A 9942-nucleotide genomic window follows, 5' to 3' on the forward strand; every position below is an offset into this window, starting at 1 on the left:
GCCAATGTAAGACTAGTGATATTTTATTAATCATTGTGTGTTCAAATTTTTCTTATTATAAAATGCTACAAGAAAACTTGCAAAAAAAACATTGGGTGTGAAATAACACTTGTGCAGATGAGTCTCAGGTGCATAACAGGACATCCTGATTAGTTTGTGCTATTTTATTTTTAAAGCAGTTTCCAAAGTAGATTCATGTAGCAAGTCCAAAAATCTGCCTGCAGAAATACAGTTTAAACAGCAGTATAATGTATGCTATGCGTTAGTTATTTAGCTGAATGAAGAACTGGTAAAGGAGCCTATAACTAATTATAATAAAGATCACAAGCAAAATGCACATTATTTTTATCATTTGAGAATTTTTATTTTAACTTCACTAGGATGCTTGTGAAATGTGTTAAACAGCCTTAGGCTAACATTTTCAAAAGCATTGACTCATTTTGGAGGCCTGAGTTTTTGGTTGTCAAACTTGAGACACTCAAGGGCCTGATTTTAATAATTGCTGAATCCTACAACTGCAACTGAAGTCAATAGCAGCTACAAGATACTCAGGGCTAGAGCTGGTCAAGAATCATTGTGATGAAACTTTTGTTTGGTTTGAAAATGCCAACGAAATTCACTGAAACTAAAACTTTTTGAAGAAAAGTATTGGTTTCAATGAAACTTCTATCAGGAAGGTTTCTCAGGTCCAGGATGGAATTTTTGGTCAGTGAGAGAGAGATGAAAAAAAGCTAGTAACCTGGTGATTGATTACAGTGGTCACATGGGATGGAGGAGACCCAATTTCAAGTCCCTTCTCTGAATCAGGTAGATCAGGGGCCTCCCATATCCCATGTGAGCGCCCTAACAACTGGACTATTGGCTATTCTGAGGTGGGTAATGTTTCTCTCTGTCTTTTCTCTCCTCTTCTCACCCTAACACCCCTGTCACACACACACCCCAAAATCAAAAGTTCTTAGTTTTGTTCCAATGCAGAATGACAATAAATATCAAAACCTCTTTTCTTTTCTTTTTTTCGCTAAAGGGAATTGTTTTCCAGCCAGCTGTACTCAGGACCTCTAAACTTTACCTTAGACCTTGATCCATCACGTGCTTCATTGCACATTGGGCTACAGAACCTCTAAAACACAGGCCTAATTGTGTGGTAGGGAGCCGAAAATCAAGGTATCTAAAATTAGTGAGCACGTTTAATAAGACTGGCCACAGAGAATGATATCTTTGATTCATCAGTACAGCAGGGGCAGCTGCATGAAAGCTTCCCCATGTGCTGGTATCAATGTGCTTCCTTCTGTGTCAAGGAAACAACTTCTGGGAATGAAAGGTAGTTCAGTTTCCATGCCTTTGGACTCTGCCAATTTGTGTGATGTGATGTAGAAATCAGTCCATTATGAAGTTAATTGAAACAATGAATCCCATGAAGACATTATGGCTGTTTAGTTACTTAAGATAACTAACGATTTGTCACTACCCTCAGTGGTGGCCTTAAATCTGTGAATCCTATGTGTTTGCAGCACAAATACCTAACCCACTACACATAATGCGATCCAAGATTCCTTGCTCAGTATCACATCTGACTTCAATAATATCAGTTTGAGGCAGCTAGTCCCTAGCTGCCATCCCTGATCTTTCATTTGGAATATCCTCCTTTGGTCCCACCACCTGGCATCACAGCCCACTGGAGGAAAGCATCACCAGATGCAGTGAAGTCTTAATTTTCGAAGGAGAACAGCCCACCATAGTTTAGTGAGGGAGACAGCAGGTAGGTGGTTGAGGCAGGAGGGAGGGAAGTGGATACATGGGCATGAAAGGATCAGATTATGGGTAGGGAAAAGAAGGGCCCCAGGCATGTTTGCATATAAGTCAACAACCTAAATATGAACAAAAACTGTTTCGGTTTTCTTGATGATCTCTTGTCTTCTCTCTGACTTTTTTTTTTCTGTCCCATCTTGTGATATCAATGTGCCCTAGAATAGCAGAATATATAACTATAGAGTTTGCACTGCAATTTGTGTTTCCAGGTTTTCAATACCTTTTCCCTGGTTTCCTTTATAGTAATCTTGATGTAAACGGACTCTATTAGGCACCGTAATGAATCTTTGGCTGGTGATTAATAGGACAAGAGTGCCTGACAAAATCTTGTTCATTCAGGTAGAAACGGTAGCAGTTATTTTCAGCCCATCATGTCTTACTGACAAGGATTCTATTTTTACTTCAGATGTATCAGCATGGGATTTAGAGTCTTGGCTTCAGATTAGATTTCTGATTTAAAAGTCTACCAAAATTTAATACATTGTCAAGATAGAACTATGGGCTAGATTTTGCTTTTAGTCCAGTGTAGGAGACAGTGCATTGGTGAACCAAGCCCAGAGCAGCGCAGGGAAGGAAGTGTGTCTCCAAGACGCATTATTCTCTCCTCATGCTTTCACTTGGATGCTCTAGCTCCAGAGAGGTGGTTATTTGTTGCTGGAATGTTCCCATTCCTCACCAGCTCACCTCTGCTGGTGCTTGCTTCAGGCATGGAGGAGGATATGTAGAGTGTATGGCATTTTGTCTTGTCATAGTCCAATTTAGCTGTAGCCTTGTGACCAGGGACCATGTCTTTACTTACTATGTGAAGAATCATGCACACTTATGGTGTTCTGTACATATGGTAAATAATAATTACATAACCTATACATATCCTCATATAGGGCTACAGTATGTCCTGGACTATGCAGCCACCCAGAGACCTATGGGGCAGAAAGACTTTCACTTATTCCCTTGCATGTCCTCCACAGACCCACTACTGCTTCATCCCTCACAGAATCCCTGACATCTGCTGGAGCAGGGAGAGTAGCAGATCTGTGGAGGCCATGCGGGGGCTTAAAGAAAGGTCTTATTATCCCTTAGGTCTCTGAATGGCTTTGCAGTCCAGGACATAATCTAGCACAACATATGTATATAGGTGTATGTAATTTATTATTGTTCATTTATTAAATGTTAATTATTATTAAACATGTGTATATAGCATTATAACTGTTAATGATTCTTTACATAATAAAGACATGGTACCTGCCCCCAAAAGCTAAGAAGTTAAATTGACTGACAAAACAGAATGCTGCAGGAAATGGAATAAGGCAAGGGAGGCAGAAGGAAATAATCTCCATGGTTGGTAGAGCACCTAAGTCAATTCTGAGGGTGTTTTTAGCAATTTAAAAAAAATTGAATGTAAAAAGTATATATTTGGGTATATGATTTATTACAGTATTTCCAATTCAGTTAATCACTGTATATAATTGAGTGGGATTATTCTTGAATCTCTGTACCTGCACAAAAACACTACCAAGTTAGTTTGAAGATTATAATTGTGCTATGTTGTCAAGGAATATGCAATACATTTATTTTCCAACTAACTTTTAACTTGTTCTCATTAAATACAAAAAAAGGTCTTAAACAGATATACCATCTTTCCTCCTGAAGGTTCCCAAAATACTTTAGTGGGTATTGGATTGGTTCCATAATCTCTGAAGTCAGGGAAAAGACTCCCATTGACTTCACTGGGTTTTGGATCAGGTTTTATGAGCAATATCCTTTTTCTCAGATTTTGCACAAAGTTTCTACAAGATTTTATCATTTGTGGGGCCCAGCTGGTCCCAAGTATCTCTCTCTGGGCCCCAGTAAATTTACAGATTTTGAATTTTTGTGATCTATTATGCTCTGGAATTTCTTTGTCTGAGCCCCATATTTGAAAGGTGTTGTTCTCCCACAAAATGGGGAATATTTGTCACAGTTTGTGTGACATTAACTGTGGATTTTAATTATGGATTGATCCGAATAGATGTATTCAGAAGCCTGCGTTGGGTACAACTTCCCAGTTGTGCCTTATGTCTTTTTCTTTATTCTTCAAAGGGCACATTTTATGTTCTGATGCACTGGTGGTAATAAACTTTTTAAAATAAAAATAAAAACATTTGTTCGTGACCATGGCTGCATTGCAAAAAACTAATTTAAGCATTGTCAGGCAGGTCAGTTGCCATCGCAACACTAAAACACCAGTGATAAATCAACACCAAAAGCAGTAATAAAATAAGAGTGCATAACACGAACAGTGAACAGTGCAATATAGTGAGGCCAGTGCAAACAAACACATTCCCTATTTTTGCATGTCCCCTGTCCAACACTCACTGCATTTTTTTTTTGGTCTTCTAACTCAGCTGTGGAATACCATTTTTAAATTAAGAGTGGTGTAGAAGGAAAACACACACATGATTTTCCTTTAAAAATTGTATGGATTTCCAGCCTACCACATATAGAGCTGATCTGTGGAAATGATGGTTTTCAGTAATTAAATTCAGTATTTCTAGGGTTCACATAGATATGCTAATAATACCATTAATTGTCTCTCTGTATATATGTAAATCCGCAGCCCAGATGTTGCATCATTTGCAAATCTTGCAATTAAAATCTTGCAGTTATGCAAAGGGGCAGCAGACTGTAAAATGGGTAAAATCACTTGGCTACATTACCATGGCAACACAGTGACCTTCATTCAATTAGTTACAACTGAAGATCCAGCTATTAATTATAATGGTCAAAAATGGATGTAGTCTGGATCTCCCTTTACCTTCTTAATATGGACATTTCTCACTCATCGTTAGTCTTTGACTGCAAGAGGCAAGGATCCAAACCTGAAACATTGAAAGTGATAGTGCTTAAACAGTGATGGAGGGTGGGGGAGGGGAGATAGTGAAGTAATCTCATTTATCAGCTGTATTCAAGATACTTTTTAACTTGTAGTCTAAAGCACTCTGTCAGGCAAGCTTCAAAGTGAATATTCATTATTGCTCATTTTAGCTATTGAACTCTCTAGATTATGTGTGTCAGCAATTATCTCTCACTTTAGAAAGCCACTGTTAATTAGGGCCAAGCTAATCTCCATGGGACCCTTGAAACACATAGATGCCTCCCTTTGCCAGAGTTCTACATTTTGCAGCAACAGAGTTATCATTTTCTTGGCAGGGTATCAAAGAAAAGTTGTCTGTTAATTACAGAAGACACTTACATATTGACACAAGAACAGTCCTAGTACAATAAACTCCAGAAGTATAGTAAATAGAGGCGTATCAAGACTGTATTAAATTAGGTTAAAGGTCAACTGTCTCACCAGAATTTATTTTGATTATGCTAATAAATGTAATGTTTGACACTGTGACATATTAAAATTATTTGAAATTTCCTAACTCAGCATTTCAGCTAATTAGTGATTAGAAAAGAGGAAGGAATTTCATTTGGCATGGTTTTTTTTGTATTCAGGCAAAACAGGTTGAAAAAGCATATTCAGTATTTGTCTAATCTATGTTGATTGACATTTCAGAGAGATCTGTTTATACCTTGGAATTTATTTTCTGGATATTTCCTGTTTTTAACTAGCACAATAATTAATTCATGACTGAAGAGGGAGAGTGAACAGGACTGTCTGGTGGGGGGAAGGAAGTTTGGAAGTTTTCTGACAGGACTCAATATTGAGTGTTAGCCAGCTTTAAAGCCCGTTGAAAAAAATGGCGGTATTGCAACTGACTTCAGTAATACAGCTGTTATGGTGGCTAGTGCCCGCACAGGTGTATCAAGGTGGAGAAAGTACAAATTTGTATCTACGATTGGTTTAATGCAACAATTTAGTGCACAGATCAGTGTGGTATAAAATCTTCATTTACATGAGTCCATTTCAAGTGGCAAAATTACAGGTCGGTTGAGCCAATTAAACTTTTAAACATCCAATCACCATCATATATTTAATTTATGCAACCTATTTTAGAGAGAAGCCATTTAAAAAAATTTACCTTACAGATTTGAAGGTTTTATATTGACATTATTTTAATATCCTTTTACCTCTAAACTATGCTTTTGTATCAAGTTACATTTTATAATAACCTTTAGAGCAGTGGTTCCCAAACTTGTTCCGCCTCTTGTGCAGGGAAAGCCCCTGGCGGGCTGGGCCTGTTTGTTTACCTGCCACGTCCACAGGTTCGGCCGATCGCGGCTCCCAGCGGCAGCCAGTACATCCTCATCCTGCACCACTTCCAGCAGCTCCCATTCGCCTGGAGCAGTGAACCACAGCCACTGGGAGCCGCGATCGGCTGAACCTGCGGACACGGCAGGTAAACAAAACAGCTTGGCCTGCCAGGGGCTTTCTCCGCACAAGCAGTGGAACAAGTTTGGGAACCACTGCTTTAGAGAGTTTAAATGCCTTAATCACATCCCTTCTTAACCATCTGCTGAAGTTTAAATCAGTTTTATCAGTTTCTCCTCATGTAAACCTTCCTTGATGTTCATCAACTTAGTTTTCCACTTGCTTAAATAAAAATATGGCCCCTGTTGGAAGTTCAGATGTCTGAGATGTCCCTGTAAAGCAGAGCGCAATTGAGGAGATTTAAGGTACAAAATAATGGCCAGATCCTGCAACTGTTACGTGAATAATGCTTTTATATTACTTGCTGCTGCTTCTTCCTCTTATCCCATCATCGGGGTTGGGTAATCGTACAAGCATCCACCATCATCATCTGTTTGAGGTTCTTACCATCTTCTTCGACGCAATCTGTCCATTGATTCTTTGGTTTTCCTCAGGGTTTCTTTTCTACCACCCTCTGCTGCTGTGCTATCTTCACTAGGTCCTCTTCATTCATGCTCAGTATGTGTCTGAACCAGGAAAGTCATGCTTCCTGGCTTTTGTCAGCCACATCAGACTTTGACTTCCATATTAATGCTTTCATTTCAAAATCTGTCCCCTCATAAAAACATAATGTGAGAACATAAGAATGGCCATACTGGGTCAGACCAAAGGTCCATCCAGCCCAGTATCCTGTCTACTGACAGTGGCCAAAGTCAGGTGCCCCAGAGGGAGTGAACCTAACAAGTGGTGATCAAGTGATCTCTCTCCTGCCATCCATCTCCACCCTCTGACAAACAGAGGCTAGGGACACCATTCCTTACCCATCCTCATCAATAGCCATTAATGGACTTAACCTCCATGGATTTATCTAGTTCTCTTTTAAACCCTGTTATAGTCCTAGCCTTCACACCCTCCTCAGGTAAGGAGTTCCACAGGATGACTGTACACTGTGTGAAGAAGAACTTCCTTTTATTTGTTTTAAACCTGCTGCCCATTAATTTCATTTGGTGGCCCCTAGTTCTTATAAGAGGGGAACAAGTAAATAACTTTTCCTTATTCACTTTCTCCACACCACTCATGATTTTATATACCTCTATCATATCCCCCCTTAGTCTCTGCTTTTCCAAGCTGAAAAGTCCTAGCCTCTTTAATCTCTCCTCATATGGGACCCGTTCCAAACCCCCTAATCATTTTAGTTGCTCTTCTCTGAACCTTTTTCTAATTCCAGTATACCTTTTTTGAGATGAGGAAACCACATCTGTATGCAGTATTCAAGATGTGGGTGTAACATGGATTTATAGAAGGGCAATAAGATATTCTCCATCTTATTCTCTATCCCTTTTTTAATGATTCCTAAAATCCTGTTTGATTTTTTTGACTGCCACTGCACACTGCGTGGACATCTTCAGAGAACTATCCAGGATGACTCTAAGATCTCTTTCCTGATTAGCTGTAGCTAAATTAGCCTCCATCATATTGTATGTATAGTTGGGGTTATTTTTTCCAATGTGCATTACTTTACATTTATCCACATTAAATTTCATTTGCCATTTTGTTGCCCAATCACTTAGTTTTGTGAGATCTTTTTGAAGTTCTTCACAGTCTGCTTTGGTCTTAACTATCTTGAGCAGTTTAGTATATCTGCAAACTTTGCCACCTCACCGTTTACCCCTTTCTCCAGATCACAATAAACACAATAAAAACAGCTCATGTAACTGTTCTTATTGTTTCAAGGCTTCTCTTCTCAAACACCTGTAGGCATTGAACCTGCCATCTCTTTACTGCCCATGCTTCTGTGCCATACACTGATTGTGGGGGGCAGCATTGTTCTATGCAGTTGCGCTTTCAATCTCAGTGGCATACACATGTAATACACAACACCTGAGTGTTATTCCACACTCCCCAGTCTGCACTGTATCTCATGTTCAAGCTCATTGTGACATTGCACTCCATATGTTTTATGGAAATATACTTATGAGTGTGAATATGATGTAACTGGAATATGCTTTATGAAAAAGGTCTCTTGTAAGGTATCATAACAAAGGTTATAACCTACTGAATATATTCCTCCTAATTGTATGCATGTATCATTCTTGAATCTGAAGCTAGAAATATGAAGTATAACTCTGAGGTCCTATTGTAAACTGTGGGTTTAGAATCTTGATGGCTCCCATTGCCTAGGACAATTGGTTGTAAATGGTTTATTTACCGGCACGCCTTTCTGTGTACATGTGGGCCAACCCAGGAAGAATGGAGACTAGTGGTCTTACAGTGACATGTGACCATGTCACATGATACTGGAATCCATCTTAATCCTTGTACTTTTCCATTGATGAGGTGGGGGTGGGGACAAATATAGACAAAAGATTCCTCCTTTGTGCTAAAGCTATAAAAGGGGTTGGAGCAGGACAAAAGGGGCAGCCAGTCATGAGTAAACCCCTGCTTACCACCTAAAATGTCTGATGGATCTAACAAAGACTGTACCAGGGAAAAGGATTGGCCTAGGCTACGAAGGAGTCTAGTCTGTGAAAGAAGCATATTGGAACATCTTTGAGGGTGAGATGTTACCTGTAATCAGTTTCTTAATTTATTAGGCTTAGACTTTCATGCTTTATTTTGCTCTGTGACTTGCTTTCTTCTGTCTCTTATTACTTGAAACCACTTAAATCCTACTTTTTATACTTAATAAAATCACTTTTGTGTATTAGTAAACCAAGAGTAAGTGATTAATACCGGGGGGACCAAACAGCTGTGCATATCTCTCTATCAATGTTATAGAGAGCGGACAATTCATGAATTTACCCAGCATAAGCTGTATACAGAGTAAAACAGATGTATTTGGCATTTGGATCCCACTGGGAACTGGATGTCTGGGTGCTGGAGACACATAATCTGCTGAGCTGTTTTCAGTTAAGTATGCAGCTTTGGGGGCGTAGACCAGACTCTGGGTCTGTGTTGAAGCAAGCTAGCATGTTTGGCTCAACAAGACAGGGTTCTGGAAATCCCAATCTGGCAGTGAAAATGGGTTCAGAGATAATTTCAACACATCAGGTGACAGTCCCAAGGGTTTCTCTGTGACCGAACCCATTACATTCGTCATCATCTGTAACCCAGCTCCCTAGGTACTTAGGCGCCACAAGCCTGGGAGGCGGGAGAAGTGAAGCAGCCATGGCATGCTCGGGGAGGAGGCAGGGCAGGGGTGAGCTGGGACGGGGAGTTCCCTTGCATGCCACCCCTTCCCCTTACTTGCTGCAGGCGGCCCTCCTCGCACTCCACTGCCCCAGCTCCCTCCGCCTAAATGCCGGTGGCGACCGGAGCGGCCGAAGATCCGGCCGCTGCGGTCGCTGCCGAAGAAAATGCCGCCCCTCAAATCCTAGTGCCCTAGGTGATCGCCTAAATGGTTGCACCGGCCCTGGATAGAGACATTGTAAGGCCTGGGTCAAAGGCATGCCACCCATAGGGGCCCCCAGCTGGGCTGAAGACATTTTCTTCTGTGGGCACATTGGACTATATACATTTTGTTGGACTTATTATCATGGAAGAGGGAGAACTCAATTAGTGACCTGAGTGAAGGGCCATGTCACGCCCTACAGATAGGTGGATTGCCACAGTGTTGGAGTGATTGGTGGATGTATGAGGATTACTTGTGATGAAGCAGAGCTGGGATTTGGTGACCTAACCACTAGCGGGTACCACCAATAAGCTTAGTCTCCATCACATCTTGTATATCCAACACTTCCATAGTGTGGCTCTGTCCCTTTCTAGTGCCTGGACAACATACAGTTTTATAAGTG

Source organism: Mauremys reevesii, linkage group 1 (genome assembly GCF_016161935.1).
Source record: "Mauremys reevesii isolate NIE-2019 linkage group 1, ASM1616193v1, whole genome shotgun sequence".
Taxonomy (NCBI): domain Eukaryota; kingdom Metazoa; phylum Chordata; order Testudines; family Geoemydidae; genus Mauremys; species Mauremys reevesii.